General features: G+C 43.8%; 1 long non-coding RNA gene across 1 annotated transcript; it reads right to left on the bottom strand.

The window, feature by feature from the left end:
• Positions 1-3,460: 3,460 nt before the first annotated feature.
• Positions 3,461-17,401, bottom strand: LOC136793245 (uncharacterized). The gene is made up of 4 exons (XR_010838299.1): positions 17,326-17,401; positions 16,007-16,134; positions 10,021-10,076; positions 3,461-5,653 (listed from the first exon to the last, which is right to left on the bottom strand). It is a non-coding gene; the product is annotated as an uncharacterized lncRNA (long non-coding RNA).
• Positions 17,402-26,753: the final 9,352 nt, after the last annotated feature.

Below are 26,753 nucleotides of genomic sequence, written 5' to 3'. Positions count from 1 at the left end.
AGGGACCAGTGGATCAGGGCTTGGTGGTGGAGGGCATACATGAGTCCTCAGTCCAGAGGCTGGTGAGGGTAGAGGGGAGGTGACAGGTGCAGGGGTCTGGGCAGAGACCCTCCGGGACAAGATACACAGGGTCTTCACCAGCTCTCTGAAACTGTGCAATGTGGCAGCCTCCTCTCCACACCTGTCGTTGGGAGACAAGACAGGATGTTTGTTTTAGTTTTTATTTGTTTTGGCCATTGTGCCAGGGACACATGTGGTCATGTTCCAGCCCAGGAGGGGCCTGACCTAACTCTTGGACTTCATCTCTGTCTTTGCTGCCACCATCTTGGACATTTTTCTGTTCCTCAAAAGCACCGCGTTCTCTCCGCTTTGGATATTTTGGAGTCTTCTCCTTCTGACAGGCACATTCTTCTCTCCTTGTTCTCCTCTCCCCCTTCACCTGGCTTACTCAGTTCAGCACTCACCTGTTGGCTCTGTTACCGAGTCCAAGCTCATACTGCTCACTGCACGACAGGTCAATATATCAAGAGATGAACTATCGAGGCAAGGAATAGTGACTTCATTTGGAAAGCCAGCAGACCAAGAAGATGGTGGACTAGTTTCCCAAAGAACCATCTTCCCCAAGTTAGAATTCAGGCTCCTTTTATAGTAAAAGGGGAGGGGGTGAGGTTGGTCGTTGTAAACTTCTTAGTGTCAGAATCCTTTGTTCCTACAGCTGTCCACGTAGGTCAGGTCATGATGCCCCTGTAAACCTCTGAAAAGACAAATGTTATTCTCTGTTCCTCAACTTTTCTTCTCTATGTGAATTGGAAACTGTTATACCTTTAGAGGTCAGAGCCTTGAGAATGGGCTACCCTGTATATTTCAGGCTACAGGCAACAGTTCTTACCATGTAGCAAGCAACAGAATACAAAGGTTAAAGTAAAAGAAACATCCAATATGGAGTCACATTTGTTCTTCCCTCTTACAGCTTAAACAGTACTACCCAAGGAAAGCCCTCTCTCCCAGATCAGATGAATACCTTCATACTCCCGTAGCACCTGTTTCCCCCTTTTTATAATTCTTATCACACTTGTAATTATCTGTTTGTTGTTTCCCACACCTCTAGACTGTGAACTTTATAAAGCAAGGCTTGAATCTGTCTTGTTTCCCACTGTATCATTAGCATCAAGAACAGGAGCAGGCACACAACAGATGCTCAGTAAATATTTGTTAAATGAGTGAGCAAGAGTCACATCTCTATGGAAGATCAAATTTCTGGAAATTTGCATTAGTCCATTGTGAGTTCCTAGAGGCTGGGACCAGGCCTGATTCATCTTGCAGCTGTGATACCTTGCATTGCTGCTGAAACATTGCAGGGACTAAACTTTAAAAAGAGGACAGGGGACAGGAGAGCATGAGATGGGATTTCCTCACACCAGGCCCTTCCCTGCTCTCCAACCCTGGAAGACCAGCTTGAATTTCACCTATATTAGGAGATCTTTCCTCTCACCCAGCCCCACATCAGTTTCCTCTTTTCAACTCCTACAGGCCTTCATGGCTGTGCCATTCCTTTGGCACTTGCTACCGCCTGTCTTTTTATGTCTTTCTCATGAGTTCCTTAAAAAGAGAAGCTGTCTTCTCTTTCTTTTAATCTCTTTGCTTCTAAATAATTCCTTGCACAGGATCAGTGCTCTATATAGGTTCATTGAGGGCTGATGAGAACCTGAATTTGTTTCCAAAAAGATTTTTATAAACTCTTTCCCTGGCAGACTTTGAAAAATAGGGTAGATTTTCAGGTGTGTGGGAAAGCTGAATGAAAGCCTTTCTGGAAACAGAAAAGTAAACTACGTGAGTCTCTCTCCTAACCTTCGATTCTATGAAAATAAGTGTCACGTTGACACTCTAAAAATGAGAAAATGCTTTTTGTCTTCCTTCATTTTAGACAAAGCCTGGCTGTGTCAGATACGCTCTGGTTTCAGAGGACTCTGGAAGAATGGGAAGCGTTCTTCACTCTGACTTCAAGTAACACTGCAGGCCCTTGTACTACTAAAGACAGAATGAGCAGTTTGCTCAGGAAAGCTGAGGATGGATTCCCAGAATTAGCCCAGAAAGGATCAGCAGCACCACAGAGGTGACCTTGTCACATCATAGATGAGGCCTGGCTTCCAGAATGTCCTATCCCCACACTTACTGGCACATTGCCCTGGCCCACAGATAATGCAAGAAATCTTTTTCTGCCTTTGCACCAGGATCCCTCTTGCAGGAGCTCTGCTAACCCTCTCTACACCTTACCTCACGGGCAGAGGCAGGAAAGGCCGCCTCAGAGAGACCCCTGGGTGTGTCACTAATCCATGCTCCTGCTTCTGTGTCACATTTAATTACTCACTCAATACAGAGTTACCTGTACTGCAACTACAGACAAATGAGATGCCACCAAGCCTTCAAATTGCAGATTACAAAGTACAGTACGTTGCACCAAGGTCAGTTTGGATTGTTCTAAAGCTCTGATTACTACACGATCACCTTCTTTTAAACCTGATACCCTTTATTTCTCATTTTCAAAAGGGAAAAACTATAACATGTTTTGGAAGAGGCAAAAGGTGTTGCTTGGTTGTTTGTTTTAACTACATGAAAGCCTTAGTGATCAATATCTAAATCCTCAGAGCCACATTGAAGATACCTCTCTCTCCGTAATCTTCCCAATGGGGTATGGTGACTTTTGCCTTGAGGGAATAAGAAATTACAACCTCTTGATGACATTTTGCAGGGAAATAATGCAAGAGGCTGGATAGATGTTGTTTTGAATATATCTGCATTCTTACCTAGTTTAATGATCAGAGAGACCCTGTGCAACCCTTTTATCCCAATTCCTTACCATGTCGGTCTCACAAAGGTAGCAGGACTTTGCATCTCACCATATTTGCTGTGTCCAGAAAATTGGGGTCACAGAGAGCTTCCTGGACTCTGACTATACACTCCCTATGCCTGCGCTGTAGCTGCTAGCCACACGTGGCAATTGAGCGGTTGAAACATGGCTGGCCTGAATTGAGATGTATTGCAAGTATAAAATACACACCAGACTTTAAAACTTAGAAATTTAAAAAATGTAAAGTATCAAATTAATGATTTTTTTATATTTGATTACATATTGAAATGAAATGTTCGGGATATACTGAGTTAAATCAGGATTTTTCAACCTCTCAGTACCATAGACATTTGGAGCTACATAGTTTTTTGTTGTGGGAAGCTGTCCCCTGTGCACTGTAGGATGTTTAGCTGCATCTTTGGCTTCCACCCATTAAATACCACTAGCACACTCCCAGTTATAACAACCAAAAATTGCCTAATGACATTGTCAAGTAACATCGTTAGACATTGTCAAATGTCCCCAGGTGCAAAATCTCCCCTGGTTGAGAACCATTGGCATGAATAAAATATATTATTAAAATTAATAACACTGTTTCATTTTACTTTTTTTAATGTGATTACTAGAGAACTTAAACCTACACATGTGGCTTGCATTGTACTTCTGCTGGACAGCAGCTGCCCTAGACTGAGCATCCTGAGATCAAGGATCTGCCTTTTCATCGTTGCATCACCAATGCTGAGAACAGGGACCCTTGGGCCTGGCAATGAGCAGAAGAGCAGGGGCAGAACCACAGCCGGTAATGTTTGCAGGTAAGGTTGTTAGGTACCAGCCCATTGAAGACATTCGGGAGACTAATAGGAAGGAAATGGGACAAACACCAAAAAGGCCACAGATCAGGCCCACAGGTGCTAGAAGAACACAGTTGCAACAGTCCTAGAGTATGAGGAAAAGAGAGTTCTTAGAAATTATTGTGAAATCACTGGCTGCCCCCGATGGCATACAAACCACTGGATAAAGGCCACTTCAGGAACCCATGCTGCCCTTTAACTGAGAATAGCTTTACTGGTGTCAAAACAGTAGCAAATAAATATCATTTGGGGACACAATGTCTCAATCAGCACACAAGCTCCCAAGTCCCTTTGATATTTGTTTATTTTCTACTTCCAGTTCCAGTCCCCTTAGCCTGCCTTTCCTCAGCTGTTCTTTCCAATCCTGGGCTCACCTTCCCACTCATCAGACCACAAAATCCTCAGAAGTTTGCTGTTCTTAAGGCACCCAGCATACCTTTCCACCCATCACATGCTCCCAACCTATTCTAATATGGTCACGTCTCCCAGGCTGGGAACTCTTTACTTATACCCTAACTTGCTCACCACCTCCAGCCCTTCCTATATTGGTCCTTCCTGAATCTTCTCCTGATGGTTAGACCTTGATGAAGGTTCATGGTTCATGGGTGAGTACAATCTCTAATGCCAGGCATCTCCCATTGCCCCCAGTAAGGCTCAGGGATCCTGTTCCATAACCTACCCCCATGTCCCCATGACAGAAAAGAAATTTTAACATTATCACTTTATCCACTAAGTTAACTTCGACTGAAAGTAATAGAGAACTCCAACTCAAAATGGCTTAACAAATAAAAGGTAGGCAACTCCAGTTAATTTTGTGACCCAAGGACATCATTAGGGACCCAGATGCCTTACATCATTTTTGCTTAGTCATTCTCAGAGTGTCTACTTTGTCCTCAGCATTACCAGAATATCTGCAGCAGTCCCAGGGGCTCTACCCAGAGACATTGTCCAGAGGTAGAAAAGGAGCCATCTCTTCCCTGTGTCTCTATTGAAGAATGAGAAATCCTTTCTCATAAACCCCCAGCACTTATCACATCTCATTGGGCAGAGCTGCTTCATGTATCTGTATCTAACCAGTAACTGGCAAGGAGGATGGTACCACCAGGATTGGCTCAGACAGTGGCTGTCAAAGCACGGTCTTCAGACCAAAGTATCAGCATCACCTGATACATATTCTCTGACACCACCCAGACCAACTAAATTAGGGCGGGAGCCCAGCAATTGGAGTTTTAACAAGCCGTCCAGGTGATTCTGATGCATATGAAAGTTTAGGAACCATTGGCTTAGACCAATATAGGCCTCCTTCTGGGTTAAAGCCCTTGAAACATGTGGTCATGATAATGGTAGATACGTAACAAAATCAGGGTTCTTTTATTGGGTTGGCCAACACAAACTTTTTGGCCAACCCAAAACAAAGGAGAAAGGAGTGATATAAGAATAGATGTTGAATAGACAGCCAACATTATCTGTTATAATCATCATGTCAGCTTTTTTTCCTTTTTGACTGGAAAAGTAGCCTTCCTATATTATACACTTTTATTGCACATAAATCACTTTACAATAGTTCAAAGAATGTTTTTGGATATTCTTAAAAAATATTTAACTAACTCTATTTCTATGCAATAGCCAACAAAAACAACCACCCTTTAGCAATGCAGTCTTTAAAACTATTTCCCATAAAAAGTTTCATATTATCCTCAGGATAATTTTATAAAGTAGAAAGAGCAGTTTTTATTTTTATTTTCATTTTACAGAAGGGAAAACTGAAGCTCAGAAAGGGCAGAATCACACAGCTAGCAAATTTTAGAGCCAGGACTCACTCTGTAGGTCTTCCAACTTCAAGTCTTTCACTCCTTCCGGGATGATACCAGGCTGCCTCCTGGGTAAACATTGCTGGGCAGAGGCCGCTGTGATCAACACATCCTATGTCAGAACTCTGCAGGGGATTGGCCTCCTGCAATGAAGTATATCAGGGAGAAAGCTATGACTATTTCCATGACTTTCACCTGCATGGCCTACTCTGAGGTGAGACATTGGCATGCCAACTACAGGAAAATCTGACAGCTAGAAGAAACTGGCAGAGATTTCTCCACCACTGTTAATTGCAAAGCAGAGAGATTCTACATGCTGCTGCCTGAGAAAATGAGCATTTTCATTAACACCATAGATTTAATGATTGACCTAAAGTTCAGCAAAATAGATGCTACCTTGATCATATTGAAATTACCTAAGAAGATATTTTTCTCTAGAAAATCCAAAAGATTTTTATTTTATTTTTGTGAGCTAGAAATATGGATGATGTTTTAATCCCAAATTTTAAAAATGCACACACAACACATATTAAATTAAATTTCAGCAGTACTTTTCAACTATGGGACCCAGGCTTTAGTGTTCTTGAACAACCATCAAACCAGGGGCTCAAACCCTAAAGATCACATGGGGTTCCTGGGGCAGCAGAACCCAAGAAACAGGGCCGTTACGTTCCTCAACCCCAGCCTCCTTGTAATCTATCCAATCTCCAGCTCAGCCAGGAATTCCCTTCAGATCCTGGGAGCACTAGTTACTAGAATAGCATTGCCTGAGATGGGAAACCTATGAGCTCTACCACAGCCTGAGTCAACCATATGAGATCCTGAACAGGCATCTAGAGACCCAGGGAGGAGAAAGTGTCACATACTTGAAGATTCTCTGGAGAAAAGGACTTTTTCTGAAAAAACTATGTCAGCAGACTTTAGTGGAAACCCTGATTGTAGAACAAGGGCAACATTATCCTTGCTCTAGGGTTCTCCAAAGGAATGGTCATCTCCAGACTCTACTCTTGGCCCTCCTGCTTTTTCTCCTGCCTTTTGTGGCCTCAGTGTACCCCAAATGATGATCGGTGAGCCCTGAAGTTCTACAAATCGGTGCTGGACCAGCTCTGGATTCTAGCATCATTCCAACTTGACTTGGCTTAGATCTAATGCACCTGCTCACCAAGATGCTGTCACCATGGAGAACTTTCTTTTCGATCAAAAGAAATCCCTGATGCAGCTCCACTGGGTCCTAATGCAGCTGCCAAGTCTTGTCCCTGACCAAAGTCAAACACCTTCCTGCCAAAACCCAGGTGGAAGGGAGCACATTCCCCACCTCAGTGCTGCAGGAGCACTGCAGTTCCAAGCCCCAGGAAGTACTCTGCCTAAGCTGGGTTCATGAATGCTTTATTTTTGTTCTACTGAGCAGCTACCCCCATGCCAAGCAAACCAGAACAAGGTTTCTAAGCCGTGGTGACGGATGTTTGCAGGAAACCCATGGGAGTTATTAATATTCATGTTCCCATCACACTTTTGCAAGTAATGGAAGCTTGTTTTCTGTAACATATCATTAGGTGAGGAAGACAAGTGACTGCCTAGGGTTTTGATGTACAAAGTGTGGTCACCCAAGACTGAGGAGGGACTACGGGGAGAACAGACAAGGTGAGAGGGGTGACAGTGTTAAACTGTCCTTTTGGAGACTCCCAGAAGACCCTTTTGGTGAGGGCAGACCTTCGTGGACCGCCCCCCCCCCCCGAGTGAACAGTGGTGGAATCTGGGCCTGTCACAGTCTCTCCCCTCCTGCAGAGGAGAGCGGGACCCAATGTGGAGTGTCTGAAGTCACAGCTTTGAGAGCACAGAGTGGGGAACTGGGACATCCGGGCTGAGCCTCCCTGCTTTAGAGCACAGGAGGGGCCTGCAGACTCAGGAGCATGAAAACAGGGAGTCATGAGGGTCAGAAGGAGAGCATTTGCCGAGAGCTCAGGGGAGAGCAGGTCTAGAACAGCAAGGATTGAAGTGAGGGAGGTAGACATGTCCAGCAACTATAAGAACCGGTCAATGGGGATGGGGGCAGGAGAGTGATTATTATCCATAAGCCTCTCAGAGCTGCCCACCTGGCCCTCTCCACTCTAAGCAAGTGACCAGTTACAATGTAAGTTGTTTTCACACACCCCATTCACACCTCAGAATGTGTGGCCTCTTTGTACCTCTATTTCCTCATCTGCAAATTGGGCATAAGAGTCATACCTACCTCATTTTTTGTAAGAATTAGAAGAGTTAATAATGCATAAACATGCTTAGAACAGCACCTGGCCTGTAGTATGTTCCATTAAATGCAAGCCATCATCAGTATCACCATTAATATTATTTTGGGGTCCATTTCCCTCAACAGACTGAGTTCTCTAGAAGCAGAAACCGTGTCTCATTACATTTGTTACCCCAAAGCCTAGCACTGTCCCAGGCACAATTTACTTGCACGGTAAATACCTAGTGAACAAATCAATCAATCCATGAATGGCACATTCCCTGATCCTGCCATTGTAGGAAAGGTCTCACTCCACCCTTAGGCTACACAGAGTCATTTCTTCCTAATAGCAACATGTCATTGATTCATTCAACAACTCTTTATTGATCACTCGCTCTGGGCCAGGTACTGTGCTGGGTGCTGAGAATACAGCAGGGAAACGTAAATGGCAAGACTCCCAGGCCTCGAAGAGCTCACCTTTTGTGGGGGGAAGGAGGAGACAAAGAAAAAAGAAGTAAAATGCGTTCTGTTTGATGACAATCTTTGCTACAGAGAACAGTTCAACGACAAGAATGCCAGGGAGCAGGGGTGCTCCGTGTAGCTACAGTGCTGAGGGAGACTTGCTGGAGAAGGGGGTGCTGCAGGAAGCTGAGGAGGTTGGGGCGCTGGCCAGGAAGATGGAGGGGAAGAACCTTCCAGTTAGAGGAAACCAAAGGTGCAAAGATCGGTTTATGTTTACTGTGCTCTGACCAGCGACACCTCAGTGACGGCTGTTACAGCCTTCCTAAAACGGAGAGGGTTTCCTTTGGCACCTGAGCAGACAAGGTCAGCTTCAAGGCACAATCAAGTAATAACAGCCCTTTTTTAACTAATGTGTGTTTGTAGAGTGAAACTGGATCTCTCAATCTGATCAGGAAGGGACACTCCTGACAATTCCAGATCTGTTTCTATCTACATGTCAGAAACTGTTTCGATCTGAATATACCAGTTAAATGAGATATAAAATGCCTAGTTCTATACCTGGCACACTGCAATTGCTTTAAATTGTTATTCCTGTTATTCCAGTTTTAAATGGCTATTCCTGTTATTCCAGTCGTATTCCCTCACCCTCCCCAATTCCACCCTCCCAAAATGCCACAAAGGAGGAAAAATACTGGAGGAGGTTGTTGCTCTACTGTTACTTGGGAAGCATGGATGGGGCAGGGGAGGAAAAGGATAACTATTGATGGATTTTTTTCTGCACCAGACTGTGAGCTGCTTGAGAGTAGCAATCTCCAGCTTTGTAACTTTGCACAATGCCCAGCAGACAACCTGCCACATAGTAGGTATTCATAACTGCTTGATGAAAACATAAGTTGAAATACAGTGCAGCCCCAGGAGGTGGGCCCTGGGACTGTGATATGCTCATTTCCATGAGTCCTGCCTGCTACTCAGCCAGCCTGAGCTGGCAACACCTACAGAGTGAGGCTGGACCAAGACCTAAAACCTCAGGAGGTTTACTCTCTTGCTGTCCCACATGTACACTCCCTCAAATGCCACCTGGTATTTGGGGTGGTGAGGGAGTAGCAGCCCACAAAGGGAGTTTGGGTGATTTTGCTGCATTTAGCTTTGTTGGCATTTAGATAAATCATTCCTTTCTGTAGTTTTAAACTATAGCTCGGTGTTCTCAGAGAAGATAAAAATTATTAAACAAAGGAAAGCAACTCTGGCTTCAGATCAGATGGCAATTAGCATCACCTAGCACTAGAAAAAAGTCCATTCATGTGGTCCATGTGTCAGCCTAAGGAGCTCACATTTTGGCAATGATGCTCAAGTTCTGGCTGATATTAATCTCAGATGTGCCTGGAACCCAGATGGACTAATTGAAGTGATTCAGACATTCGCCCCTACTACAAGAAAAAAGGAGAAGAAGAAAAGGAAAAGAAAATGTAAATCTTGGTATAAGAATAGAGGGAATTTACGTGAACTGCTCATTTTCTATGAACCATGTATTGTACATATATGATCTCACTTTAATTTTTACATCACGAGGTAGGTGCTACTATCTCTGTTTTGCAGATGATCAAATTGAGGTTCAGAGAAGTTGCGTAACTCACCCAAAGGCACACAGCAGGTGGAGGAGCAGGGAGTGGAACCTGGATCTGTCTCGCACTAAGCTGCCTCCTCTCAGAAGAGGGCATAGGACCCCACAGGCAGCCACAAAGTACATCCCAAAGGGCTCATGGGCCATGAGCAACAATGCTCTGAGTAGAATTTAAGTGTGGACCACCCCCTTTGAACACATACCCTCGGGGGAGGGATGAATCTTCACACATTTCAGTGGCATCAGAATTATTTCCTCCCTGTAAGAAGAAGAAAAGTTTCTTTATAACAAACTGAGCAAAAGTCATGAGGTCCTAAGCACCGTTTCTCAACTTTTTCTTCAGTATGGTCCCCCACTTTTGCATACGTTGTTTCCCCACCAATTAGAGTATAATGTACATCATATGTGTAGATAGATAGAAATGTATTACATATTTTATATTCCCCTTCAATGTTAGAACTGGGTCTTGCCCCAGTGGACACTTAGTAAATATTTGTTGAATGAATATTCTTGTGTAAAATCTATCACAGGAAATAAAAGATTATAACTGATCCAACTAAATAGGGTTCAAAAATGAGAGGCCTTTGAGCATTGATTTTTTTTTCTGATTTCAAAAGTAAATTCTCCTCTTGGAATTCAGAAAGCGACAGGAGTTACTGACACTGGAATATGGGGAGAGGGGAGTTTTAATTAATCAGGCAGCAAAACAAAAGTCTTTATTTACCTAAGAGTCTCTCTGCCCCTGCCAGACACCTCTAACCATCAAGAGTTTTCACTGCTCAGGGAGGATCCTCATAGAAATGGGGGGAAATGTAGTTTGAAAAGGTAAATTAAAAAGTTAAAAGGATACCATCAGAAAGGCATGTAGGATTCCCAGGTCACAGTTCTAACTGGTCAGACAAATATTAATAGGAGGGAGAAAAGGGCAGAAAGATGTACTGAAAAGATCCTCAAACTACCAAGACAAAATGAAATTCTGAACAATGAAAGCCAGGAAAGCTGAGAAGAAAATACTGCTTCAGGGATTCCTAGTGAGACCCTTTTTATCCATCTGGAGAGACCACACACACACACACACATACACACACAATGAGAATGTTCCCGGGCCTTGGTAACCTTCCAACAAGCATTGTTGCCAATTACTGTCCCTTTGGTCCGGGACCACATGCTTAGTGTGAAACAAGCCAGAGATTCCAGCTGAGCATCCCAAGATCATTGAAGTTCACATTAGCAGGTGACCTCTGAGTCTGAGGGAAGAGCCAGCTCAAACATTTCACTTGGGATCATGCCAAAAAGCAGCTGCCTAAATATCAGCCCCATAACCAGCTCCAATATGATCGTCCCTCTGGATAAGAAGAGTCATGTTTGCTGCCAGGATATGGGCTGCATATTCAGGTAAAATATTCAGGTAAAAGAGACTGACAGCATGATAAAAATCTAAATCTTTCTTCCTCAGAAATTTTAAACCTTTTTAGAACAAAGACCTAGAGACATCCTCTGACATATGACTCTCTGACATTCTATAGCTAACCCACACTTATAAAATAGCTAGAACATACCCAACATTCACTATGTGCCCAGCACTGTTATAAGTATTTACAAGTATTAACTCATTTAGTTAATTCAAAAAAATTCTGAGGTGAGAAATATCATTACTCCCGTTTTATGGATGAGGAAACTGAGGCCCTGGAAGGTTAACTTGTCCAAGATCACACAGCTCCAGAGCCCTCACTCTTACCCACTACACTATACTATGTTTTATACTAGGATTGCAGGAAAACCTTAGATTTCTATCACACTTGCTGTCATTGACACAGAGAAACCCCTAAGTCTTTCCATTGGGAATACATGTGCATTCCTGAGGATTTATCCAATTTGGCAAATCCAGTGAAAACTTATTCGGCACCTGCTAGGAGAAAATCAGGGCCAGATGCAGAGGCAGGCTCCATCTCGTGGTGGAATCAGTCTCTCCTCATTGTAGCTCATTGTCAAGGAGGAGGTGCACTGGTGTGGGACACTGCTTAGAGCACTACTGGACCATGATGCAGCGTAGGAGATTCTGTGCAATAAGCAACAGGTCAAATGCTCTTGCATCCCTGCCCTGCTCTCTCCCCTCCTATCTAGTCCCTCAATTTCCAGACTATGTCCCTGTATTTGGTTAGTGTGATAAGTTAAGCCTTCAACTTCCTACCACCCCCATCTCCCAATGCCTCAGGGGTTAACTTAGACCAGCTCTGCTCTAGGCTGTATTTCCCTGGACCATCTCCCTGTTAGATTCAATTGTACTTGCCCTCTTGCCTTCACACACAGTGGTCAAGGCTTGGGTGTGAGAAAGGGACCAAGGAAGCCAGTTTCTAGTCTAATCCTTGAGCTCTTCAGGAGGCAAAGAAGAAACCATGACTCACACCTGGTAAAGTGAGCTCCCTGGGCTATGGGTTCCACATGCGGATTTGGGCCAACAACGTGTAGTCATCAATAGTGTACTCTTGACTGGCCATGTCTTCATGCATTTCTACCTCAAAACCGGTAGTGGTAAACTGACAGACTGAGGATTCTGATTTTCAGGATCACACCCCTGTCTGTCTCCATCTTGGAGACATCTTAGAGATATAAGGACCAATGAACGATGGTCCTTCCCTACTCTCAAGGAACTCACAATCTAGTAGGGATATAGATAAACACAAGTAGTCAGATATAAGGTAGATGGAGAATGCACCATCCGTCTACCTGGGAGCACAGAAGAGGGCATGATGGATTTCAACTAAAGCAATCAGAAGAGGCTCACAGGCCTTGAAGGATGAACAGGATTTTGGTGGCAAGGGAGGGATACATATTCCAAGTGGAGGGAACAACACAAGTAGGGACAATGAAGCATGAAAGGGCAAGGGGTTTTGAAAAATATCAGTGATTGAAACCTTGGGTGTAGGAGCTCAATGAGAGATGAGGCTAAAACCAACCCACAGAAAATCCTACATGTCATATTAAAGGGCTTCTCCTTTGTCCTTTGACAAGTAAGCAGGCTTTATAGGTTTTGAGTATTTATTTTATGAAGACTTTCCCTACCTCTCCTTTGAACTAGAGACTAGCAAATCCAGCTGCATAGCTTGACACATCTCCACTTGTAACTCTCAAATCCTAATATGTCCATACCACACACTCTCCATCTTCTTCCCACATCTCTCTCTTCCTGCAGTTTTTCCCCATTTTCCTGCTGCTAAAACCAAAAACCTAGGAGTCAACTTTTACTCCTGTCTTTCTCTCACACCCCACAGCCAATTCATCAGCAAATTCTAACAGCTCAACCTTGAAAATATATCCAGAAATCCACCACTTCTCACCACCTTGATCCAACCACCATGACCTACTGACTAGATTATTGCAAGAGCCTCCTGTCTCCACCCAGAAGCCACAGTGGTCCTGGAAAAATGCCAGTCAGATCACATCAGTCATTCCTCTGCTCAAAATCCAACTGTACTTTCCCTCTCACTTAGAGTAAAGGCCAAAGTCTTGACCTTGGCCCATAATCCTATATGACCTTGCCCACCCACCCCCAACCCTGCCCCTGTCTCACCCTTCAGCAAGCTCTTCTACTGCCCCCTCCCCCTGCATCCCCCCACCCCACCCCCACCCCCACCCCACCCCCACCCCGCAGCGTGCTGACCTCATAGCTGTTATTGTTCCCTTGGCCTGGATTTTGAGATGGGGAGATTATCCTGGATTATCCAGGTGGGTCCAATGCAATCAAAAGGCTCCTTATAAGAGGGAGGAAGAGGGAGATCTGATAGAGAAGAGAAGGCCATGTGATGATGGGAGCAGAGATTGCAGTGATGTGGCAACAAGCCAAGGAATGTGGGCAGCCACCAGAGCCGAAAGAGGCCAGGAACAGAGTCTCCCCTGGATCCAGAAGGAACCAGCCCTGCTAACACCTTCATTTTAGCCCCTTAAGACTCTTTTCAGACTTGTGGCCTCCAGAACTGCAAGGTAATAAATTTGTTTTGCTTTAAGCCACTAAGATTGTGGTAATTTGTTACAGAAGCAATAGAAGACATACCACTGGGGATCCACCGATGCCTGTCACAAGTGGAAAGGACACTGAACAAGGATTTTTGGATCTCCAAGAATCCTTTCACTCTTGAAATTCTAAAAAACTGTAGGGACTTTAAAAAATCATTGCAGCCTCTCCGGCTTCTGGGTCCTTCCATGGCAAGATGTTCAGACTGAGCCCAGCTCTGTCTACTCAACTTGACCTCTTTTGTAGCAGGAGCTTTTAGGAAACACTATTTCCAGACCTGACATATGGAAATCGTCTTATTTTTTAAGAGCATTAGCTTTCCTATCTTTTTCTTTCTTTCTTTTTTCCTTGATGGGAGGAGGAGAAAGAGAAGTCTTCATGCCCTGAAGCAGAAATAGTTACCTTCAGCACTTCAACACCGCATTCCCACTGCTTATGCCATTCTGATCAAAGTCAGTCATGAATTAAGAACAAACTGTAGCCTTTTATTCACTGTTTCTTTAAATAATCTTTCTGCCTCTCCTCTTCGAAGAAAAAAGAAACTTGAAAACCGAAGACTAGTATTAACCATAATGATAATGTTTCACGTTTATATTCTCAAAGAGCTTTAGCATCATTAGGCAGTTAATGCATATGACACTTCGCTCCATGAGGCAGGTCAGTGCTGTTACTCCCTATTAGTGACAGGGATCCAGGCACTGCGAGAGTCGGTGCTCACTCGTACACTGGTCATCCATCAGTCACAGAGCCAGGGCTGGAAACCAGATCGACAGAATCTCTGATCTCCCCGACATATGTAGAACCGTGAGTGGCCAACAGCCTCCAAAAAAGACTGTGTTGGCAAAAAAAAAATTTTATCAATTAATAACAGGATTGAAATAGAGTGTTCCCATTCTTTAGGGGAGATAAGACTTGTGAATAATAAACAGAGCACAGAAGACAATGTAAAAACCAAGGGTTATGCTGTGTGGCATAGACAGTAAGAGCTGCGGGGATTTGGAGAAAGGAGACGTGATTGTGCAGATGTGTCTATGCAGAGTCTTTTTTTTCCACACCAGCTAGAATTCTCATAGCTCAGAGAGGGGCTCTGTATTTACACAGTCAGAGCATATATATGTTCCACCTAAAGACAAAGCAGCAACTATGTCTGCAGCAGAAAAAAATATATTAGACATCAATATATTGGCTTCTGTGCTCCTGTTACAGGGACTGACCTGGATTTAGGAAATCTCCTATAGCCTAGTCAAGGCATTACTGCAAGACCCATGTGGCCCATCCTGGATCCCTGCTCTGAAGAGACAAGACAGAGAGGTGCCTGTAGGGTTTGAGGCGTCTTATCATTTGCTGAAATGAGCTAATTCTTTTAAGCAGCCCAGTGTCTCACTTAAAACCAATAGGGTGATTTCAGTGAATTTTTTTCAAAAGACAGAGATGAGTTAAACCATGGCTCCAGATTTTGGAATTTCAGAGACTAGTTAAACTTCCCCTCCCCAACCTCCCAAAATGTGGGGGACTTAGGATCTTTTCGTTTTGCCAAGTAAAGGCTAGCATCCACTATTACCATCATTTTATAAAAGAAAGGATGTTTTAATGCCAAATAAAGTAGAAAGACCTAATCTAAGAATTCTAGTAGAGAATTCATGTAGATCCATGAACACTCACTACATTTTTAATTTTCTCATCTCATTGCAAACTGGTGAAAACTTTGCATTGTTCTGGCCCCAGCTGCAGACCTATGTTTGGAAATTTCCAGGTTAAATGCTCTGTAAGTTCTCTGATGGCTCTTAATTCAGAGATCTCATTTGCCATTTTACCATTTGTATGCAAATTCAAGGAAAACCATGCCTCATACCTATTCTGTTCCTTGAAGCCACAATGACAGGTAGACTATGCCTGCAGAGGTTGGTCTCTTAGGAAACAAACACTTTCATCCATCTACCTACCCACTCATTCATTCATTCATTAAATATTTATGGAGTACCTATTAAATGCCAGGGACTATTTTAGAAAATGGAGAAGAATATTCAAGCCCTATTGACATATAAATCATGAAACAATATTCATTGCAGCATTATTTACAATAGCCAAGACATGAAAGCAACCTAAGTATCCACCAATAGATGAATGGATAAAGAAGATGTGATATAGATACAGATATGTAATGGAATATTACTCACCATAAAAAAGAATGAAGTCTTGCCATTTGCAGCAACCTGGATGGACCTAGAGGGCATTTTGCTAAGTGAGATAAGTCACACAGAGAAAGACAAATATTGATACCATCTGATTTCACTTGATGTGGGATCTAAAAAAGAAAACAAAGCAAAACAGAAACATACTCACAGATACAGAGAACAAACCAGTGATCACCAGGGGGAGGGGGAGGGGGGATGAGTTAAAATAGGTGAAGGAGATTAAGAGGTACAGACTTCCAGTTATAAAATAAAAAACTGGGATGTAAGGTACAGCATAGGGAATATAGTCAATAATATTGGAATAACTTTGTATGGTGACAGGTGGTAACTAGACTTATCATGATGATCATTCTATAATGTATAAAAATATTGAATCACTATTTTACACCTGAAGCTAATATAATAAGACCATTATACTTTGATTAAAATAAAAGAAAAAGTGAAACAGACAAAGTTGCAAAATGCAGGAAGACCTGCAAATAACAGTGCCAGGGCCAATGCAGGTATGATCAGAGATGAGGGGGTTGAGGGTACAGGGAAGGAGAGGTCACGTGCACATGGTTCATCCACCAAAATTTCCATATTCCGTGGTACACACCCTGGTAATGATGCTGACAGCAGGCACATCTTCAGATAAGGCAGACAATGATACATCCCACTGTTCTAATTCTGGAATTGCTATGCCACCTCATTAATATGTGAAAATGTGTTAAAAAGCTGCCGATAAACAGCTGCACAGAGGCAGAAATAGTGGCTCCCGTCACATTTGCAAGCTTTATCGGCTCTCGGACATGGCAAGAGAAACGAAGCTTTGCCTGCATGTATAAACTGGGTAGTTTGCTGTAATACTCCACTTTATTGGTAGACATTTTGCCATATCATGTCTCCCCAAGCACAGCATAAGGACACTTCTGATTTACACAGCTCTGCAAACTGCCTCTTCCTTAGAAAGAACTGTCATGTCGGCTGGCATCGTTGTTTTAACATGCTGATTTATCAATAAAACGGAAGATTGACTCGCTCTCATGCACTGCACAATTTCTAATAACTGCATTCCTATTCAGTCGGAGAGCATTTGATTAAGGAATTAGATACAAGTTATATATAAATCAGTGCAAGCCTTGAGTCAGCTGAAGCATTGGAAAGTGCATTTCTTAGGCAAGGGGAGTAAAATTGTATCCCAATCCAAGATCAGATCAGGAGTAAGAAAAGAGGCTTGTCTGAAATGAGATAGAGCAGATTTTCATCTCTCCCAGGTACCACTCCCCAAGGCCAGAGGCAAAAGCCCCCATTTACCTTACCTTGGGGATGGCTCTGCTCCATATTTCTCTAGCGACACTTCCAGCTGGAGGAAAAGTCCCCAGTGACGCTCATTTCCAATTGCCTCCTATCTCCCCGCTCCTCTCCCCTTTCTGGTGACAGATTGATGGTCTCCTCAGGTGCCTCCTGAATGCACCCCGTGACAGGAGACAGCAACACTGAGCTCGCTGAATTGATTCCCATTATGTCCCTATTTAGACCCAGACCTTGGAGGTGATTCCCATCCCTGGCCTCCCCTCAGCCGCCCCACCCCACAGAGGAATTAGGGCCTGTTGGGGGACCTTCTACTCTGGATAAATATTAAACTGTTTTCCGCCTGGTACCAGGTGGCAGCTGCTCCTTCCCTTCTGGGTTGGGGATTATGTATTTGTGTAATTTTTATATTGTGTTTGTTTTCTTGGCAGATGGCTTCCTTCTCGTTATTGGGGTGGCATGGTGGGGAGAGGAAAGGTGACTCTAGGGACATGTTCTGCTTGATGAAAGGCAGATAATAAAAAGGTGGTTTTTTTGTAAAACCCACAGAGAGCAAAACTGTATAATTTAACTAAACGCGAACAGCCTCGGATCCTGCAATTATCCAAGCAATCTCCACCCAAGCAGCGCTTGGAGCAGGGTAACTTAGAGATGGGCTTTTCTTTCTAGAAGTATTGAGATTATTCTCCTGACACACGTCTCCTTTTGCCTGGCTCCCCGATCCTGTCCCCGCCCCACCCCTCCTCGTGGAAGAATGCAAAAACAAGCTCTGGGTCAAGGTGTCCCACATCTAGAAAATGTGTTTCCTGGCAGTGACAAGAGTAGGGGGTCTTAGAATTGCAAATGTAGAGTTAAGTTAAAGCCCTTGGTATAAAATTTGACCTAATTAAGACACTACCAGGGCAAAGCATTCCAATAGCGATTACACAGGTTGTAAAGGGGTGAAGTACCTTGTAAAACCAAGAAATGCTTCTGTCAGAAATAAGCACCCCTGAGGGTCAGATGAGGACCTGTCAATGCGGAATATCACTTGCCTTAACCTCAAGCGGGCACCTCCCTTCCATCAGCTGCCACGAAGGCTGCCTGCTGGGGGTCTCTGCAAGGAGCCTGGGCTCCCTTCTCCCAGAGATTGCTATCACCTCTCCCATGGACAGTTTCCCCAAAGCTGCAATGATTCTCGTTTGCACCTCTTGCCTCCCTTACTAAGCCATTCATTCATTCGTGGATTTTTTTTTAACGTTTTCTATATGCCAAGACCTGTCTCAAATTCTAAAGATGCAGAGATGGATCAAACCATAGGATGACCCCACATGGCAATCTCTAGGCCAGAAATAATTTTTGGATATTTTCTTGCAAACAGTTTTCAAGTTCTCATGATGAGAAATTATTCATTCAGGTCTTTTTTGAATACTGAGCCCTTATTAGGCATAAGACACTGTACTAGGTGCTGGAAATATAAAGATGAATAAGTTGTATCACCCCTGTCCCTGAGAAGTCTAATGGAAAAAATGGACATATGCATAAACACTTAAGATAATGAGTAATATTCCTCAGTTACAGAGAAGCAGAGAAACAGCGGAGCAGAGATTCACCTTAGCTGAGATGGCAGTGTCAAACTGGAAATAAGTTTTCAGTGGTCTTGCTCGGGTTTGCAGAACAGATTCAACCATTTTAAACTAAGAGAACAGAAGGTAAGGGTCTATGTTCTGGGGCCAGACTGCTTAGGTTCAAATCCCAGCTCCCCTAATTACTGTGTGACCTTGGGAAAGTTACTTAAACTCTCTGTGCCTTCATTTTCTCATCTGTGAAGTGAGGCTAATAAAGCTACCTGTTTGAGTTATTTTAAGGATTAAAGAAGACAACATATGTGAAGCACCAAGCACAATGCTTTCCTGGCTCCATCATTAGCTGTGCAATGCTATGCAAGTTATTTGAACTCTGTGCTTAATTTCTTCAAAATACCTACTTCATTGTACGTTAAGAGAGTTTAATGACTAAACACTGTAAACTCTGGTAACAATGCCTAGCACAAAATCTTAGTTATTATTATTGATGTTTTTATTACTACAGACACACTCTCAACATAATAGTAAAAACAGCTTTACATTTTAAATTATGTTCTCATATTTAAAGGAAGAGACCATCAGCCTGGAAACCAAAACTTTAATTAAGGGGATTTAGGAAAATTGACTAACCTGTCTGGTCCATGGTCTTTTCATCCATAAATTTACCTCCTCCAGAAACTTCCAATCACCTCCTTCCCTGGTAGGCAGCATCAGGAGCCTCTGCAGCACATCACTAGCTCCTGGACCAACAGCTATCTTGGAATACACTTGGTCACTTGGTCTCCCATCTCATCTGTGAGCTCTTTGAGAGCTAGTCCTTATTTTCACCTATCTATCATGGGAGGTCCTAATTCATTTGTGGAATGAGCAAATCCAAGTTTTTTGCTGAGAAGTTTGGGGACACAGAGAAATTCAGTTAACTTACTTAAAGTCACTAGTTTAGCTCGTGGGAGATGTGAGCCTAGAACTGGAAGTCTCCTCGCTCTTACTACAGTGCCTTCCCTGAGACTGCAAAGACAGCCTCTACAAAGTGAGTGATACATTTGGGGTGACTGTTTTCTTTGCAAATCATTTTATTAATTTTAAGGGCTTAACATCAATTACCTTCAAATTGCAAGCCACTCCAGTACATTTTAAAACTAATTTGATTTAGCAAATGTCAATGTATCTGCAGCTTGTCGTTCGAATACCTGCCGCACAAAGCAACTGCAACTGGATCACGACTTGAGATGTTAACTGAGGTGCATTATTAGGATGACTAACACCATCTGTGAGGTTGGGGGTTAGTCTGTTGTTGTCTTCAAGGAGAAGAAACTGAAAAATTACATAAAGAAGTCATGAGTGTAAGGCTCAGATTTCTTCTCAATTCATGGGTAATTCATTCAAATACTCAGAGAAGTAGAAATAAAATCTAATAGCCCAAAACTAAAATCTATTTGCCCAAAACTCAAATTATTTCTCCTCCAGGACACAGAGGTCTCCTTGTGATCTCAAATCATGACTGTACAACACAAGGACAGTGAAAAAGAAACAGGCAGTGATCATCCTTTATATTGGCTCTTAGAACTCAGAGACAAGTTTTAAAAGTCCAGGCCATTGATTTCTAAGAACCGAGACTGATGGAACATAACAACCTGGCTAAAATTTTCTAGCCAAAAGTTCAGATTTATTGACCTACAATCTGTCATACCCTATTCTGTTAAATGTGACTCCATGGATAGCTATACACTATCAGCCACAATAACAGCTTAATGGAGAGGCTGTCTTCCAGATAAAAAGTAACTGGGAAGAAGAGGAAATAAAGGTCTAGAAAAGGGAAAAGCTGAAAAGAGACCCATTGAGAATGGGTCCTCATGGGATGGCGTCCATGTATGAGCAAACCAACAAAATTCACACACACTCCTCAACTTGGACCCTTCCCTCAGGGAGTTCCACTGCAATAGCCAAACTTTTTCTGCCTCAGGACCTTGGACAAGGCAGGAAGGAGCAAGTAGGCATTCTGTGATAGCAGATTGGCACATGTAAATCAGATCATCCTCCTTTGAAATGCCACTGCTCCATGCACTTCTCATCACAATGGTCCATGACCCTGGTCATCACAATGTTCCATGACCCTTGTCATCACAATATTCCATGCCCTTGTCATCACAATATTCCATGCCCTTGTCATAACAATTCTCCATGACCCTTGTCATCACAATGCTCCATGCCCCTTGTCATCACAATGCCCACATCCTTCTCATGACAATGCTCAATGCCCTACTCATCATGAGGCTCCATGACCTTTCTCATCACAATGCTCCATTCCCTTGTCATCACAATGCACCATGACCCTTGTCATCACAATGCTCCATGCCCTTCTCATCACAATGCTCCATGCCCTTCTCATCACAATACTCCATGACCCTTGTCAGCACAGTGCTCCATGTGCATGTCATCACAATACTCCATAAACACTGTAATCAGAATGCCCCTCACCCTTGTCATTACAATACTTCATGCCCTTGTCATCACAATGCTCCATGCCCTTGTCATCACAATGCTCCATGACACTTGTCATCACAATGCACCATGACTCTTGTAATCACAATACTCCATCACCCGTGGCATCACCATGCTCCATGTCCTTATCATCAAGATGCAACCTGACCATTCTCATCACATGACTCATGCCCTTGTCATCACAATGCTCCATGAGCCCTATCAACACAATGCTCCATGACAGTTGTCATCACAGTGCTCCAGAACCAATGTCATCACAATATTCCATGACCCCTATCATAACAATAGTGCATAACACCTGTCATCACAATGCTCCATACCCATTTCATCACAATCCTCCATGCCCATGTCATCACAATGATCCATGTCACTTGTCATCAAAATGCTCCAGGCCCTTGTCATCACAATGATCCATGCCATTTTCATCACAATGCTGCACACCCTTCTCATCACAATGCTCTATGACCCCTGTCATCACAATGCTCCATAAACACTGTAATCAAATGCTCCACACACTTTTCATTGAAATGCTCCATGCTCTTGTCATCACAATATTCCACGCCCTTGTCATCATAATGCTCCATGACCCTTGTCATCACAATGCACCATAACCCTTGTGATCACAATACTCCATGACCCATGGCATCACCATACTCCATGCCTTTATCATCACAATGCTCCCTGACCATTCTCATCACAATGATTCATGCCCTTGTCATCACAATGCTCCATGAGCCCTATCATCACAATGCTCCATGACGCCTGTCATCACAATGCTTCATGCCCATGTAATCACAATGCTCCATGTCCCTTGTCATCACAATGCTCCACGCCCTTGTCATCACAATGCTCCATGCCCTTTTTTTTTTTTTTTTTTTTTTTTTTTTGCTGTACGCGGGCCTCTCACTGTTGTGGCCTCTCCCATTGCAGAGCATAGGCTCTGGACGCGTAGGCTCAGCGGCCATGGCTCACGGGCTCAGCCGCTCCGCGGCATGTGGGATCTTCCCGGACCGGGGCACGAACCCATGTCCCCTGCATCGGCAGGCGGACTCGCAACCACTGCGCCACCAGGGAAGCCCTCCATGCCCTTTTCTTCACAATGCTACATTCCCTTTTCATCACAATGCAGCATGCCCTACTCATCAAAATGCTCCATAACCCCTGTCATCACAATGCTCCAGGTTCTTTTCATCACAATGCTCCATGCTATTGTAATCACAATGCCCCATAACCCTTGTCATCACAATGCTCCATGACCCGTGTCAGCACAATGTTCCATGACACTTGTGAGCACAATGCTCCGTGCACTTGTAATCACAATGCACTATGCCCTTGTCCTCACAATGCTCCATGACGCATGTCATCACAATTTTCCATGCTCTTCTCATCAAAATGCTCCACGACCATGGTCACCACATTGCTCCATGCATTTGTCATCACAATGCTCCGTGACCCATGTCAGCACAATGCTCCATGACCCTTATCATCACAATGCTCCACACCCTGGTCATCACAATGCACCATGCAATTTTCATCAAAATGATCCATGCCCTTGTCATCACAATGCTCCATGCCCTTGTCATCACAATGCTCCATGACCCTTGTCATCACAATGCTCCATCCCCTTCTCATCACAGTGCTCCCTGAACCCTGTCATCACAATGCACCATGCCATTTTCATCACAATGCACCATGTCACTGTCATCACAATGCTCCATGACACTTGACATCACTATGCTCCATGTCTTTATCATCACTATGCTCCGTGACCCTTGTCATCACAATACTCCATTACCCTTGTCATCACAATGTTGCATGACTCATGTTATCACAATGCTCCACGCCCTTGGTATCACAATGCTCCATGAACCCTGTCATCACAATGCTCCATGACCCTTTTCATCACAATACTCCATTAACCCAGTCATCACAATGCTCAATGCCCCTGTTATCACAGTGTTCCATGACCCTGTCATAACAATGCTCCATGCCATTGTCATCACAATGCTCCATGCCCTTGTCATTACAATGCACCATGCCATTTTCATCACAATGCTCCATGCTCTTTTCATCACAATACTCCATGCTCTTTTCATCACAAGACTCCATGACATTTGTAATCACAATGCTCCATGACCCTTGTCAGAACAATGCTCCATGAAACTTGTGAGCACAATGCTCCATCACCCTTGTCATCACAATGCTCCATCACCCTTGTCATCACAATGCTCCATGCTTTTGTCTTCACAATGCTCCATGAACTCTTTCATCACAATGCTCCATGCCCTTGTCATCACAATGCTCCATACCTTTGTCATCACAATGCTCCCTGACCTTTGTTCTTTCAAGCTTCTTGTGCACCCTCCCCAGCTTAATGCCACTTTTAACTTTGGCTCGAAAGTTTAAATTTGCTTTCCTTCTCACTAGCAACAAGCTTCACCTTGATTGTAACCAGCAATAGGTGGTATAATTTGAACATATTACATATTAGCCCCCAAATTATATAAATATATGACATCCGTACATTATGAAGGATATCAAGGTAACTACGTTCTTTGAATATATTTTTAAGTACAACAGGTCTCACATTAGGCAGTAATTTCTGTGTTCATGTGTCTGTCTCCCTCACTAGACTTTGAGTATTTTAAGTGTGAAGACCACTTTGATGAGAAAGTAGTGCAATGCCTGACACATCATTCAATTAATATTTGATGAATTAGTGAACATATAAATGTACATATGTCCAGGGACAACATAGCTAAAAGCCGAGATTCTGAGGCCAGACTACCTGGATTCTAATCCCTGCTCCATCTTTACAAGCTGTGTGACCTTGGACAAATTGTTTAATCTATTTTAATTTTCAGTTTCCTCACCTATAAAATGTTGCAATACAACTATATACGTCATAGAATGTATATCACAGCACCTGACACAAAGTAAGTGTTATCAAACGCAAGTCCGTGTGCCCGACGCACAGTGAGGCCAGACAATACCAAAACGTCAGAGTTTGGAGCAGAGAAAGGATTATTGCAGGGCTATGCAAGGAGACAGGTGACTCATGCCTTAATAATCCAAACTCCCCAAAAGCTTTCAGCAAGCGCTTTATAGGAAATGTGAGGGAGTGACATGGTTAGTTGTTGCAGACTTCTTGGTGTCAGATTCTTTGTTCTTGAGGTCAGGTCATGGTCAGGTCACGATGTTCCTGTAAACCTCCACCAAAATAAACATTATTCTTTGTTCTGACAAGAAAGGACAAGGTCCCAAGGCTCAACTCTTGCCCTCCAAGGTCCAAGCCTGGCTAAGAGGAGGGGTCCCTGCACAGGCCGGTTACTCTCCGGGGGAGCGTTCAACCAGCACCCAGTCTGGGTCCTCCTGCCAGTGCCCAGGCCTGGCTGAGGAGGCAGATCTCCGCTGGTGGCACCCTCAGGACCAGACCCTGCCCAGCCATCATCACTGAGGAATCCAGGCTCCCAGGACCCAGCTGGCCCTCAGGCTTTTCTTTTCTTTCTTTCTTTTTTTTTTTTTTTTTTTTAATATTTATGTATTTATTTAGGCTGCTCTGGGTCTTAGTTGCAGCACGAGCGATCCTCATTGCAGCATGTGGAATCTTAGTTGTGGCATGCATGCAGGATCTAGTTCCCCGACCAAGGATCGAACCCAGGCCCCCTGCTCTGGGAGCAATGAGTCTAACCCACTGGACCACGAGGGAAGTCCCTCAGACTTTTCATTTAAACTGGAAAGAATCATTTGTATAGGATCAATAGGAATACGTGTAGAAAATACCAATCAGGTTAATTCCCAACTCACAATTGCCCCTCTTTGGGAGTAGCGCCAACCACAGAGGTGGACCCAAAGTAATAATGTGCAATGTCCTTGCAACTTAGCCCTGACCTCTGGCCACCTCCTAGGGGTAGACAACTGATCTAAGCTGGACCAATTTTTGAAACTTGAACAGAGAGACAAGCTGGTTGAAGCTGTTACCTTAGTGGCAGTGTCCATATATTCCAGTTGCTGAAGCCTCCATGGACTGTGACCCACGGAGATGCCACCACCATTAGGTCGCAAAGGTGGGGATGAGGGAGAGGTTCGCTGTTGCTTCCAGGCCTGGGCCTGGCCAGTGGGCGGCCGTGGCGAGGGCTCTAGAGCTCTGCGGGACACAGCCCTCAGCCTGTCCCCGGACCCCCCAGCTCACCCGCCAGGCCTGAAACCAGAGGCTCTGGAGGGCCCAAGGGAGAAGGACACGATCCGCCTCTCACCGCACTCTCTGCCTGGAGGACCACTGCGAGGTTGACTGCCGGCCGCGCTCAGGGTCTCGCGATAACGGCCTGGCTCTAACAGCTGCGCGCTCGCACGGCCCCTATCACGTAAGTACTCAATAAATATATTTCTCTTGTAACTGCAATTCAGAATGTCTGGTCACCATAGCTACCAAAAGATTCCAAGCATTTAGCTGGTTTAATCCCCAACTTTAGTCAAGAAAACCCCATTTTGTAAGCCTTCATTTCACAAGCTGAGACATGATTTAATGGGCTTACAGAACGTGGAAGAGTTCCAGGCACAGGTGGTGGGGAGCAGCTGTTTTCGTCTCTGCTGAGAACCAGCTGAGAGTCTTAAAGAACCACATGAGTGATTTGGGTGGAAAGTACTAGGAATAGCTTCCTAATAATGTGTGAGAGTGTGAAACCCTAGCCTGAAACCTCAGGGGAATCCATGGAATCCTTCTCTCTTGAGATTCTTTAAAAATGGGATACTTAATCGGCTCTAAGTTGGATAAAGACCAGGAAAGCATCTCACATTAAAATAACAACAGTTTGCATGGGTCTGTCAAGTCTGAGTTGCACTGCTGTTGACCTAGTTCCTGCAAAGTCCCATGACCTGGAGATACATATAAAAAGGAAGAGAGTATGGGAAGCAGATTCCTCTACTTAGTGAGATTGCAATGAAAACAGTTTAATATGCTCTAAATCCTCATACAAAATAACTTTAAATCTCATTAAGAAACCATTTCTGAAGGATCTGAATGAATGGTGCCTGGCATAAGTACTTCATGAGAGCAGGCAGTGTTGAAGGCCATGTTTGAGGCAAACCCAGGTAAGTACCTAATACCCTATTATGTGCAGACGATGCCATATGCAATTTCCAGCTTAAGATGACAAAAACAAGAGGGGAAAAGGCACTTCCATGCAACTCTCTTGGTGGGGGAAGTGTCAGAGAAACCACTGTGAGTGGAGAGACCCAAATTACACACCTATTATTCTTTTCACGTGCAAGAGTGCTTTGCATATTTCCTGTGGGAAAAAAATATTCTGATTTTAGTGAAGAGGTGGATGCAGTCTCCTGCTCTTCTTGGTTGCTCAGAGGAAGAAACC

This window comes from Kogia breviceps, chromosome 1 (genome assembly GCF_026419965.1).
Source record: "Kogia breviceps isolate mKogBre1 chromosome 1, mKogBre1 haplotype 1, whole genome shotgun sequence".
NCBI lineage: Eukaryota > Metazoa > Chordata > Mammalia > Artiodactyla > Physeteridae > Kogia > Kogia breviceps.
The sequence above is the reverse complement of the archived record's forward strand: the minus strand, read 5'-3'. Positions and strand labels throughout refer to the sequence as shown.